This window comes from Monomorium pharaonis, chromosome 4 (genome assembly GCF_013373865.1).
Source record: "Monomorium pharaonis isolate MP-MQ-018 chromosome 4, ASM1337386v2, whole genome shotgun sequence".
NCBI lineage: Eukaryota > Metazoa > Arthropoda > Insecta > Hymenoptera > Formicidae > Monomorium > Monomorium pharaonis.
In genome coordinates this window covers 16060996-16076086 of record NC_050470.1, presented here as the reverse complement: position 1 = coordinate 16076086, position 15091 = coordinate 16060996, and the positions used below count along the sequence as shown (strand labels likewise).

The 15091-nt window shown below is 36.6% G+C and overlaps 1 protein-coding gene across 7 annotated transcripts in view; it reads right to left on the bottom strand.

Annotated features, from left to right (window-relative positions):
- The window catches only part of LOC105836048 (protein sprint), a 330029-nt gene that overhangs the window by 189367 nt on the left and 125571 nt on the right, over positions 1 to 15091 (bottom strand). The window lies entirely within an intron of this gene.

Below are 15091 nucleotides of genomic sequence, written 5' to 3'. Positions count from 1 at the left end.
ACAAATGTATGAAATTTTAATAAAATAATATTTTCCCCCAAAAGAATAAAAAATTTATTTTCTGTATAAAAGTAACGATGTTAAGAAAATGCGCCAACTATGAATGTTTATACGAACTAGAACATCTAATTTTACAAATAATTATTTCTACAAACATTAAAAATAAATATTTTACTACAAAAACTTGACGCCGCTAAATTGAATAATTTGACAGCTCTCTTTCCTTTTTTTTGTATGTGCGCGCGCGCGCGCGTGTAAATTTAGTGTAAGTATATAACTTCGTTTATAAGGAAGCGATTTTTAATATCTCAGTCTCCTATGCGTGCGTACGTTTAAGTACGTCTGTCCCCCCCCCCCCTCTCTCTCTCTCTCTCTCTCTCTCTCTCTCTCTCTCTCTCGCAGAGGAAGGTTGCGGTAATGACTCTTTACGTAATGTTTATGTGAACAAACGTCTGAGAAAAAAATTAAAAGTAGAAGAATTAGAAGAAGTAGTAAAGAGAGAATTAGAAATAGTTAAGGAATAATAAGAAGAAAAAGTAAGAAGAGTAACATTAATTAAGTTATTTACACACGTAAATAAGTAAATTAAAAGAGAAAGAGAGAGAATTAGAAGTAGTTAAAAAATAATAAGAACAAAAGGTAAAAAGAGTAACTAAGGTAAGTTATTTACACATATAAATAAATTATAATTATTGTGCTAGAAAGAGTGTTGATATTAAATTGAGAGAGAAAGAGAGGGGGGAAGAGAGAAAGAGAGAAGAGAGAGGGGGAGAGAGAAAGAGAGAGAGAGAGAGAGAGAGAGAGAGAGAGAGAGAGAGAGAGAGAGAGAGAGAGACGGTTGGAGAAGGATAACATTGTGTCTTTGCACGTATATACGTTCATACGTATATGCATATTTACGTATGAACGTGTATGTACATATATATGCGCGCTCGCGCGCGCGTGTGTGTGTGTGTGTGTGTGTCTTTTATGTCCCTCTCTCTCTCTTTTTTTCTCTCTCACACTCTTTGTGTAAATAATTCTCTTCCCTGAACATTATATGATATAATTAACTTTAAAGCTCGGGATTAACATTGTGGCTGACAGAATATGTGTACTTGAAGGTACCAAATATAATGTAGTTTTACAAAAAAATGATAGGATAAAGTGAACGGTTTATTCTTTAGCAATGTATTAAAATAGGTAAAAAAGCTTGAAATCTTATCTGAAACAATTACAGAAAAGTATACAGACTATAATGTTACCTAACTGGCCTGCCGATGACGGGATCACAGGCTGCAATATATATTTATATGAATGCCCAAGAATTATTTCGAAGGATTATTTGTCTTAGTTTATTTAGTAATTATCATGCAGTCTATGCAAGCCGGATGTATGGATAAGGCATAGAAATATACCGATAAGGCTCTCAGTCAAATCGAAAAACTATAAAGTAAGTATTTAAATACTTTGTTATTCCCGAATTTTTTCTAATTCGTACAATTTTCTTCATACATTCACAAAAATCATATTCAAAATTTATATTTATATTGTTACGTCCGAGGGACTTCACGTTTTTATTATCCGCTGACCCATTAAAAATAAATAATTTAGACGAAACCGCATTCTGGAACTTATCAGCGGTCGATGAGGTGCGGAGCCAAAATTCCGCGCCACAAGAGTACCTGGTTCTCATAATCAGAAAGAGCCGGACACTAAAGTCGTTAAAATTTGGTGGCGATTCCCGAGAACTTATCCCAAGTCCATCCTCCCTCTTGTCTCTCTACCCGGGAGGACTCATCCTTCCTCCCTCTTCCTTCGTACTCCCCTATTAGTCCCAGATCCAAAGAACCCATCACCATCATCCCCATTCTCCCCTGCGCCTTCCGATTTTAGCGTTGAATTCTTGGAAGAATTCTTCGTTCCACCTTTTCGCCCTGTTATTACCATTAAAATTATACCCACAAGTCGCTAGAGGACATTATCCAACAATTCCCCCAAAAGCCCGCCTTCAGATGCTCTCCAAAATATTCTCTCTGTTATCACAAGACAGATCTAGACGCGCTATTCACAATAGTCTCCGCCCCTCCAAATGACCACATTCCCGTTTTCCTACCCGCTGGCCTCAATCCTTATGCCGTACCCATCGGTTTCTTTTATAATTTCTTCCTCCCATCCAGCGCCATACTACAGGAAATTGAATAACTCTGTCCTAATGAGTGGCCTTCACTTGGACACAGTGCAAATGGACACGGTGCAAATGGACACAAAATAATGTACACGGTTCAAAAGGACAGGGTTCATTTCGACACAGAAATTTTAGACACAGTAATTTTGTACACAGAAAAAACAAATTCTGGACAAATTACAATTAAAACACGATAAAAATGTACATCGTGCAATTGGACACGTAAAATTTGTACACCGTAAAGTTGTACACCGCCAAGTTGTGCACCGCGAAGTTGTACACCACTTTCGCGTGGAAAGTCGCAAACCCATGTGGTGCAGAGAATGGTTTGCGCGCGCGCGCGCGCGCACACACACACACACACACACACACACACGCGCGCGCGCGCGCACGGGGGGGAGGGTGCAAGGAGGTCTTAACCCCTCTTCCTCCTGCACCCACCCCGTCGAAGTCGCTAACTCCTGTTGTACATTGCAAACAAAGTAAAGTTTTTATGTGTTTACAGATTTCTAATACAATATATGCGGTGTACAAGTTTGCGGTGTATAACTTGGCGGTGTACAACTTTGCGGTGTACAAATTTTACGTGTCCAATTGCACGGTGTACATTTTTATCGTGTCCAAATTGTAATTTGTCCAGAACTTATTTTTTCTGTGTACAAAGTTATTGTGTCCAAAATTTCTGTGTCGAAATAAACCGTGTCCATTTGAAACGTGTACATTATTTTGTGTCTATTTGCACCGTGTCCAATTGTACTACCAGGCAACTAGCTGACGTCGAAATGACGTGAATATAATGTCAGTTTTTGACCCATTCGACGTCAGTTTATGACGTCAAATTGACGTAATGACGACGTGAGTTTGTCTCGTTAAAAATGACGTCAGGTTAATGACGTTTACTTACGTCATTTTTATGACTATCCCAGGTAGTAAAAGTCGCCGTTATTTTGACATTTTAGAAAATATTTCGGGTACATGTCCTATATATGCAGTATACTTGCATTGTGAAAATATCGAAATAACATAATTATAATGTAAAAAAAAAATTTACGTTGTTTCTCAACAAGCATCGTTATACTCGGATTGCCTAACTTCCGCGGTCATCCATCCAACTCTGAACCGCCATCGACGTTGCTTGACTTCGAAGATCGTACGCAACCTAGCACTTCGTGATGATCCATGAACACTTGATGCTCATGAATACATATTTGTTATAGATCAGTTTAATAGATGTCAGAAACATGAAACTTGTAGTAACTTGACGTCTGAATGTACGAAATATTTACGCATAATACATAAATATATACAATTTTTTAAATAAAACCATGTTATTTAAATAACCCCTAATGGAAATATTTTATTGAAAATCTCTTTCAATCGACCCATTTCATTGGAATTTATTATTCATTAAAATTCATTAAAACTCATTTAATTTATTAAAATTTTATGAAATTTATTAAAATTTATTAAATTCATTAAAATTTATTAAAAATTATTTAATTCATTAAAATTTTATAAAATTCATTAAATTTACTTTATTGTTATTTAACAAAAAAATAAATTATATGAATTTTAATGAATCTTAAAGAAACCTTAATAAATTTTAATTAATTTAAATTAAATTTAACGAATCTTACTGAATCTTAGTGAAAAGGGGTCAATTAAGAGAAATTTTCAGTAAAAATTCTAGTAATATATTTCCATTAGGGACGTCATTTAAATAACGTCATTATGACGTCTTATTTACTTTTTCCAACTAACGTCACTCCAAAGACCAAAAGTTACGTCATATATAACGTATACTTATGACATATATACTGACGTGATTGTTATGACGTTTAAAATAACGTCAGTTTTAGGTCATAGTCATCAATTAGTGACAAAAATCACGTAAATTTACGTCATTTCGACGTCAGCTGGTTGTCTGGGACTGTGTCCAAGTGAACCCCTCCCGTCCTAATTCACTTAGAGTAACCAAACTATTCAAATAATCCTATTTGTAATAGATTTAATATATGTAACTTTATAATTAAGATGCGATTAATCTCTAATTTTATTGTTTAGTGTTTATCTTATTGGTAATTGTTTAATATATAACTTAATATGTAACTTTATTATTAGATTAAGATGCGATCAATCTCTAATTTCATTGTTTAGTGCTCAACTTATTAGTAATCGTTTTAATATGTAATTTTATATGTAACTTTATAATTGAAATGCGATTAATTGCTAATTTTATTGTTTAGTGTTTATCTCATTGGTAATAGTTTTAATATGTAACTTCGTATGTAGTTTTATAATTAAAATCCGATCAATTTTTAATTACATTGTTTAATTTACACATAATATTATTTACATATTTGTTATGCGTTTTAAATCCGATTACTTTACCGTTACAATTTTTAAAGCACGACTTCAGCATCTAAATTGTATTCCTACTCAAAAAGAAATGTTATTAGAATAAATATTTTGTTAATTTTAATCAAAATTTTACCATTTATTTAAATTCTTAAATGACCTACCGTCTCTTTAACCTAATCAAAGATTGCACCTGGTCCAGTCTTGAGATAAAGTGATTCAATTCGCTGACTTGAAATTTGAACCTACAAGCGCACGACTCGAAAAATGGTTATAACGGGCCTGTCGGCACGCTGACCAACATTTTCCAGTCATAAAAAGTACGTTCGCCTCTAAGGCACTTTTCTTCCTATTGAGCGCGAGCCTTCGGGAGTCACGTTACATTACGTCCTTCTCTGCCTTATCTCCATTCTTTGACAATCATTACCATCATTACCATCATCACTATCCGATCCGACCCAAGATTTCATAAAGCTGGACGTAATAATATTTTTGATTTTCTAATTTATTGTTTTATAAATTGAGGCATACATGAGACGAAAGACTGCAAAATGACTACGAGTCAACTTCTCAAATATAAAACGACACGTCATTTCATATTTTACTTTGCATTCTCCTTACATCAATTTAATTAGCATTATATTTTATTATATTTATTGCTATTTTACAATTAAATTTGTAATTAAATTGTAATTGTACCTTTATAATTATATTTATTGATCTTTTACAGTTATTGACAATAACTATCTACTTTGTCCATGTTTTAATTAATGTTCTTGAAACATACAATCATTTGCACTTGTAATGAAAAACAAAAGTGTGGCTCTTAAGCCAAAGGCTAGTCTACAATAGAAGTCGTAAAATGCAGTCGTAGAATCGTATCGATGGTTGTTTGATTGGTTGCAAGCTAGTCGTTGTCACAATCGTGCAAGTCGGTTCTAATTCCTGCGACTGCGACTTACCAACGAATCAATCTAATGTAATCTAACCTAAGTTATACTGAATACATTGTGACTTGTAGGTTATTACAGAATATAACAGTTAACACAAAATAAGATATCTGTTTACGTTATAAAAATGATGGAACAAGAAAATAATGACGATCATTTTAAAAACGACGAATCTGTTATAGTGTTAGGAATATGTAATTTAGATGAAAAAGTGCAGGATGATCTTGATTGCTTTAGTTAAAGGCAATCCAAAATTATATGATAAAAGAAGAAACGATTATAAAAATATAAAAGACAGACATGGCATGCGAAAATGAGTGAGGCCCAATTGCGCACATAAACAATCGGACCCAGTAGTATTTCCCGATCAGACAAAGTCCCGATTAGACACGGATTTGATTGGACACAGTCCCGATTGTGCACCGTCCCGATCGGACACAGATCCTATTGAACACAACAGCAATTAGAAACATAACGTTTGAATTGAACACCGAATCAATTGCATACGGATCCGATTGTACACGATACGATTCTGCATCACAGAATAATATAAAAACAACTTCGATAGTACAGAAAATTTATCATAAATTCTTATAAATATTTTACAAATTTATTTAAAAAAAATATTTTTTAAAAGTTATATAATTATTTTTCATAAATCATTTAAAAATAATACAAAAATTATTATTAACAATATATGAAATATATATTTTTAATGTACTGAAAAATATTTATGGTACATGAACTCGAAATATTTTTTATATTTTTTGATAGTAATAGCATAAATATTTATTTTTAATATTTTCATAAATATTTATCATAATTTTTTAATACCTGGCAAACTCAGATATAAAAATGTGTACAAAATATTTATCATAAATATTTTTCCTTCTTATGAATATTTTATAGTCGCAAACTCATGTGATGCAGAGAATGCTTTGTACACACGCACGCACGCACGCACGCACGCACGCACGCACGCACGCACGCACGCACGCACGCACGCACGCACGCACGCACACAGGGGGGGTGTAAGAGGGGTTTTGCTTCCCCCCCGTCCGCATCCACCCGTCCAAGTCGCTAATCTATATACTATCTGCAATACGGAATCATATCGTGTGCAATCGGGTCCGTGTGCAAACGGGTCGGTGCGCAATCGGGTCCGTGTGCAATCGGGTCCGTATGCAAACGGGTCGGTGTGCAATCGAGACCGTGTCCAATCGAATCCGTGTCCAATCGGAACTGTGTCCAATCGGGTCTGTGTCCAATAGGGACTGTGACCGATTGGGAAATATTACTATGTCCAATCGCTTATGTGCGTAATTGGGACAGTCCCGGGAAAGCATAGGAAATGCTTTGACAAAACTAATAAGTGGTAAATTTTTCGAAAATTATTTTTTTATTGTACATAACCTATCTGTGTGTTATGAAATAGTAATCTTTTGACTGTTTTTTTTTTCAAGCTATCCATAGATTTTTGGACAAGTTATAGGTTCCTCGAAAGTAAATATATATATTTAATGTATTTCTTCCCTAATCATTAAATTTAACATAATTTTATCTTTAATACTAATACCATTTTGCATGAATGACAAGAACTACGTCAAATTATAAAAGGCCAAGAAAAATATCCGTACCTGGATCAAAATCTATTGCAACATTAGATGCACTCAATCAAACACTGGCATCTTTTCGATTTGCTTTTGTATTCGCTACAGTTACTAATGCCAAATTAAATAAATTATTAACCACGCAAACACAAAGAGCTTCTACAATACATATGAAAGAGAAAACAGAGATTATCTCACAGATAGCATTTATGAATTCATTTTAGGAAACACTAAATTTATCTTCCGAATCGACATCCACTGTATCTTTGTGCAATGAAGATCTCAGTAGTAACAAAAGTAAAAGTAAGTATCATTTTTAACGTTTAGTTTTTTATAAGTATAATTAAAAAATATATTATTATATTATTAAAAATTATTTTTATTAATAATTATTCCATTACTTTCAAGATAAGAATATAAGTGAACTCGATGATAAAGAATTATCTAGTGTTAAGGCTAAACATGTCTTTGCTGTCCCTAAAACAGATATTTGCAAAAGAAGAAAAGGGTACGATGATGTTGAAGTTGCTTCACTTGAATCAACTAAAGCAATAAATTCGATGTGTTGTAAACTACCAAAATTACTGCAAAGCACTAATACTGTAACTCAAGTTACACATGATGACATGGAAGAAAATAAGGCCATGGTAATTGTGATTTTACAATTCTTGAAACAAGTACCTAAAAATAAAAAAGCCATTGTATGATGAAAATATTTGAAGTTATACAATCATTTGAAGAAGATACTATTTAATTTCACTTTTATTTTTTCTTTATTATTCAAATAAATGGATTCTTTCAGTTTCATTTTTTTGTTTAATATTGTAAGAAAACAAACTAGTTTGATTTTTAAGTTTCATCTTTCTTTTTAGTTGTTTAATATAGCAAAAAGTAAGCTAGTTTCGTTCTTTTAGTTTCACCATTCTTTCTATTTTTTAATATTGCAAGAAAATAAACTATTTTTTTAAGTTATTAAGTGTAATACGAGAATTATTTTATGTGCTATCTGTAACATAGAATGAGACGTTTTTTTGTAATTCTGGATTATCCTTCACTAAAGCACAAAATCAAGATCATCCAGCATTTTTTCATTCAAATTATATAATTTTTAAACTACGAAAGATCCGTCTTTTTTAAGATTTTTGTTAAGATCTTCCTGTACTTTTTAGTTTTGTTGAATAATTTATTGTATCCGATTGTAAAGAGAAATTTATATTTTGTTTAATATAAAAAATAAAGTTTAATAGAAAAGAGAATTATCTTATGAGCTGTTTCTTCTTTACATTGTATTGGTTTACGTAAAATTCTCCAACGAGACACAAGAATTCCAAAATTGTTTCCTATAGTTCTTCTTACTCTTAATAAACGGTAATTAGGGATTATTTTTAAATCTCTCTTTAATGATTTTCTTGCAAATGGCCTCATTAGTAGTGCTTCAAGGGAAATGCTTCATCCCCACTAATGTACATGGTAGCGCATATTGTGTTCCAGGCAGAGTCCTTGGAGGTAGCAGATCAGCAATCTCAGATTCTATACTTTTGCCAAGTTCACTGTTAGCCCATACGGTTAGACGACAATTTCTTGAAAAGTGGGGATAATGTTGGTACTAACAAAATTTCCTAAATGATATAATTTTGATTTCTATGGATTAGCAACACTGTTCAAGTAGTAAGTCTGTAGTTTACATAATACATTTGATATATTGTTACATATGTACGCGCGCGTATAATAATAAATATTGTATAATTATAAAACATTGAATTGTAAATATAAAATATATACATTTTAATATTTTACTTAAAATTAAAATTAAAATAACAAATAAATAAAAACATAAACAAAGTAAAGAATAATAATAAATATTATCATTATAAAAATAATGATAAATATTACATGTATATAATTAGCTAATTTTAAATAGTTATTTAAGTAATTTTTCCAGGGTTTTGGCTTCCAGGGTCTCACTCGAGATATGAATATCACTCAAGATCATGACATATACAGTTCTTTCCACTAGAATTAATGTAATAAAATTACCATCATTGCAATAAACAAATATATATGTCAGATAAGTATAGGCTAATAATAATAATAATAATATTTATTGCTATCCCTTGCGGGGTACAAGCGGACCTCCGCTCCGCTCACAATAATTCCTCGCCTCTCTTAAACTATTATCCGCCGCTCTACTCGCATTCACATTCACACTCGCTTGAGAGAGAGAAAGAGCATTCATACCTCCACAGCCATTCACACTTGGACCTCCGCTTCCGCTGTACATTTCTTCCATTCTATTTCCTTTACATTCATTCATCCACACGCGCTCTACCTTCTTTTCTCCCCCTCCCCTCTCCCCTCCCTCCTCTTCTATCCTCCTGTCCTCTCTTAGTCTATCTAACCTCTCCATCCACCACTCTCCCTCCCCCTCCTCCCCTAATAATTCCTCCACCATCTCCTGCCAGCTTTTTTGTACCCCCCAGTCTATACACTCTTCCCAAACATGCTCCCACGTCTCCTCCCCCCATCCGCATATCCTACATGTCCTCCTCTCCTCCTCCTCCCAATATCTCCCCCCCCTCATTACTCCCCCTAACCTATACCTTGCCATCCTTTGCCATCTTTTCTCCTCCCAATTCCTTTTTAAATATTCCGGAATCCCCTCCCCTTTTACTCGCCAATACCACCCATTGTATTTTGAATCCTTGATTCCCTCCCATCTTTCCTTTCTTTGCTTTTCCCTCTCTCTCCTTACCAACTCCTCTCCTCTTAGCTTCCCTCTCTCCCTTAGCCTCTCCACCTCCTCCATCTCCCATCCCCTCTCTTTATAGAAATTTATCCTTTCTACTTCCCACCCCGATTTCGCCTTGCCCTCCCTCGCTTTCTTCTTTATCTCCATCCAACATCTCCTTGCCAGCTCTCCCCCTCCTCCCTCTTCTAACTTCTTTTCGTAACCCCATGCTCTCATTCCCGCTCTTCCCTCCAATCTATCCCTTTGCAATTCTTCTCTTATCATATATCCTGGTACACTTCTCTCTACTCCTAACATCCATCTCAAGTATCTCTCCTGCAGTCTTTCTACCCCTATTCTCCTCTTCCATCCCCAAATCTCTACACCGTAACTTACCACCGACCACACCAACCTATCAAATAACCATAGCCTTCTCCCCCAGTCTCTTCCAAACCTCCTTTTCCCTATTCCCCAGATCTGTCCTAAAATAGCCAAACCTTTTTTTACTCTTTCTTCTACATGCCCATCCTGTTTTCCATTTGCCAGCAACGTGTACCCCAGGTATTTAAACCTATTTACCTCCTCTAACTTCTTTCCTTTCCATCTCCAGTTTATCTTTTTCCTTCTCCCCCCCACCTCTTTTACATCTCATAATCTTTGTTTTCTCCGTATTTACTTCCAACTTCTTCCCATCCAGATAACTCTCCAATTTACCCATCATCCCTTTCATTCCCTCTTCATCCTTCGCTATTAGCACCACATCATCTGCATATGCCAGCGAATATATTTTCTTTCCCCCCAATTCAATTCCCCCCCATCCTCCTTTCTCCAATTTTTCATCTATATCCGCCAAAAGCAAGGTAAACAGGCAAGGACTTAACGGGCACCCCTGTCTTACACCCCTTTCTGTCCAAAACTTTTTCCCTTCCGTTTTTCCTACCTTCACCCTACTTCCTGTCTCTTTTAGCACCTCTCCACATCTCTTGACTAGCCCCTCTCTTACTCCTCTCTTTCTCATTGCTGTCACCAAAACTTCTCTGTCTACCGAATCAAAAGCCGCCTTCATGTCTACAAATAATAAGATTAATTTCCCCCCCCTCTTCTCTAATTGCCTGTTCATCAAATAGTTCAGGACGTACACATTATCCACTGTACCCCATCCCCTTCTGAACCCCGCTTGACTCGGCGGCAAAATACTTTTCTCTTCTAACTCTATCCTTAACCTTTCTGCCAATACTGCCGTGTACACCTTATACGCCGTTTGCAATAACGTTACTCCTCTGTACTCCTCTACTTTTACTCCTTCCCCCTTTTTCACTATAGGTACTACTATTCCTTCCTTCCACCCTTCTGGCCAACCCTCTCCTTTCCATACCCTATTACATAATTTCCACAAACTAATCTCCAACTCCTCCCCTCCATATTTCCACACCTCATTCGGTATCCCATCTTCTCCCGATGCCTTCCCCACCTTCAAACCTTTCACTACTCTCCTTATCTCTTCCCTACCTATTTCCTCCTCCTCATCCTCCACCCTCTCTCCTACCCATTCCATCCTTACCCTCTCTTCCACCCCTCCCAACAACTTTCTAAAGTAGCCGTCCCATTCTTCTATTTCTATTGACTCATCCACCCTCCCTCTCTTTTTCCGCTCCTTATTTACTATCTTCCATACCTGCCCCTCCGACCTCGCCCTCGCTACCTCCTTCTCCCACTCTTCTCTCTCCTTATCCTTCTTTTCCTCACATAGTCTCTTGTATTTCCCTTTTTCCCTCCTGAACTCCTCCCCATCCCCTCCCTTTCTTTTCCACCTCCTTAGTTCCCTTCTCACTCTCCTCTTCCCCTCTCTGCACTCCTCATCCCACCATCCCTTCCTCCCCCCCCAGCCCTTTTCTTTACCATGTTCTCCATAGCCTCTTCTATCTTCCTTTTCATCCTTCCCCATTCTTCCTCCACCTCTATGTCCCCCAAATTTATAACCCCATACTTCTCCGCAAATCTTTTCCTCCCTTCCTCCGACCACACTACTTTCTCTCTCCCTCTATCTTTTTCTTCTCTGTTCCTCCTCTTTTCCCTCCTTCCTTTTAACCATACCGACACTGGCTGATGATCCGAATCTATTTTATCCTCCACCTCCATTTTAATCAGCCTTTCTCTCATTTCCTCGTCCCCGATCACGTAATCAATTACCGATCCTCCCTTCCATCCCACATGCGTCCATTCCCCTCTCTCATCCCCCTTCACATCCCCATTTATAATCGCGTATCCCATCTCTCCTATAAACCTACAGAACTTCCTTCCTTCACTATTTACCGTAACATCTCTCGATTCTCTCTTCCCCTCACCTTCCATATATCTTCCCCCCTCTCTACCCGTTCTTACATTGAAATCTCCTCCTATAATCATCCTCACTCCCTCCTCTCTCCCTTCCATCCACCCTTTCAACGACTCCATTTTAGCTTCTAGGTCTTTATTTACATAAACTCCTATCACCCTCCACCAATCATCTCCTAGACATATTTTCTTTACCAACACCCCCTCTATCTCCCCCCCCTGCTCACTTCTATCTATCTTTATCTCTTTTCTTATTCCTATCACCATCCCCCCTTTTGCCCTCCCTTTTAATTTATCTCTACCCGCCCACTGTGCCTCCCACGCATAACCCTTCGGTAACTTTTCCTTCACTTTCACCCATCCCCCCTTATCCACCCACGTCTCACTCATTACTATTACATCCCAATCCTTCAAGCCTTCCCAGAAGTCTTTGTCCTTATTCCCCAACCCTGCTACGTTCCAAAATCCTACTTTATATTCCCCCCCTCCTCGTTCCATCTCCCCTCCCCTTCTCTCCTTCCCCTCTCCTCCTTCCCCTTTTCCTCCCCTCATACTGCCTCTCCTTACTCGTTTACCTTATCTCCAAACCACATTTCTCCTATCTCATCCCATATCTTTACTTTCCCATCTACCCACATCCTCATATATCCTACATTAACTCTCTTCCCTTTTTCCCTTTCTTTATCTGCTTCCCTTTCTATTTTCCATCTCGCTCTTCTCTCCTCTCTCGTTAAATCGTCATCTATCCTCTCCCTTCTACCTTTTAGTCTCTTCTTTGCCTCCATCACTCTCCTCTTGCTCTCCAAGCTTCCTAACTTTACTAACATCATCCCTCTCCCCTCTCTGTCTACCCCCCCTACTCTCCTTACCTCTCTTAAGCTCTCTTCTATACCCATTTCCCCCCAAAGCTCCTTTATTGTCTCTTCCACCTTTCCCTCTCCTATCTTAATTCCTTTGACTATTATATTATTTCTCCTTGATTCCCTCTCCCTTTTGTCTAACCTTACTTCGACCTCTCTCATTCTTCTCGTTATCCCCCCTGCCCCCTCCTTTCCTTCCTTTCTCCCCTCTTCTTTTAAAGTTTCCCTCCTTTTATCCCCCTCCTTCTCCAATTTCTCTTCTAAGTCTTCTATTCTTTTTTCCATCAACTCTATCCTATCCCTCATTTCTCTCCTTTCCTCCTCCCACCTATTTTTTAGATCTGCTATCTGTTTCTTCAACTCCTCCTTTCCTTCATCCATTTTCTTTCCCAGCTTTCCTAATTCCTCTAATATTTTACCCAAATTGCCCCCTCTACACTCATTCGTTTCCGGAGACCCCTTTCCTATCCTGCTTCTTTTAAGTATCTCCTCCTCTTCCATTATCTCCATCCCCTCCTCATCCTGCTCTCGTTCCTTCCTTTTTCCCCTTATCAACATTTCTTCTATGCTATTCATGCTTCTTGTTCTTTCTCTAGTCAGCCTTTCTAAATTTGTCGGCCTCCCCTTCTTTTTCGCTACATCCCCCTTGTTTTTTAATCCTCCCCCCTTTTCTCCCTCTTCCCCCATCTGTTCCTCTCCTCCTAATCCCTCCTCCTCTCTATTTTCGTTTTCCGCCATACCTTCCTTATTGTACTCCTAACTTACTTACTTCTTTCTATACCGCTCCTACGAACTCACTCGCCTGCCTCTCTAACTCTCCGCCCGTCCACTCGCGTCGCTCGTGTCTCCCTCCTACCCGCTACTTCTCTTCGCTTGCCTCTCTCTAGCCCCTACCTTCTCTATGTTCTCTAACCTGCCCACTCAATTCTCTTTCGTCTCTAATTAACTAATTACTATTTTCTCCTCTCCCACTCTTCTTCCCCCACTCCACCTAACGTACCTTCTCTCACTGCCACCCCTCTCGCAATTATTCTCTGCTTCTTAACCACCTTACTCACTCGCTCTTTCACACGCCACACACACACCTGTCACTCTCTATGACACCGGAAACGGAAGTCAAGTATAAGCTAATATTTACATAAAATAGAGAATACAATATCTATGTGCTATTTATAATTGCAGATGTTGTTGAACCGATTCTTTCCTTTTATTAATTTGTTTTCAACTGCCCAGTTATCTACGCACTTGTAAAATATTAATAAGAATTGAGACCCGATTCTTAAAGGAGACAACTGTAGCAAAATCAAAAATAAAAAATATTTTGTGAATGAAAGACGGAAAAACCATGAGAAGTCAAGAAATTGCAAGAAAAATATTCCATACAAGACAACAAGGAAAGTTAAAAGAAGAATAAGAAGTAAGAACATTTTTATCAATTTTTTTTCTTACTCATTCTGACAATTTATGTACGATTAATATATATAAATCCTTACTGTTATCTCTTTTTTGCCAAATTTTAAAAATTTGCTTTTCTTTTTTTTGTTACAGCGTTACTTTTTGGTCTTGTCTAAAATGTATACCTTATAAATACTTTTTTGGTGCTTTCTCAAATTTGCTGCCAATAATATAAAATTGCAAGGATAGTAAAAATATTCAGACAGTTAATAATGCTATAATTGAGGAATATTAAAGCTTTCTTTAAGTTTCTGATTATATTGTTCACATATATTATTATACATAGCTGTTTATGTACAGAACAACTTGGATTCAAAACCGTTAATCTTCATGTCTTTTTATAAAAGTTAAAGAATGTTTTTAAATATTTACAATTGTTAAAAATAATTTTAAAAATAATATTAAAGCGATCTTCCATTAATGGCTTGGGCAACAAGACCAATCAATTGTTTGTAGCATTCTACTTCATTTCTTGTTTATCACTTCAGTATTTTATGCTTTTCTCTGTATTTATGTACTAACATCTGCAAAGAGAATTTAATATAAGAAAATTTGATGTATATTTTATATTTATTACACACACACACACACACACACACACACACACACACACACACACACACACACAC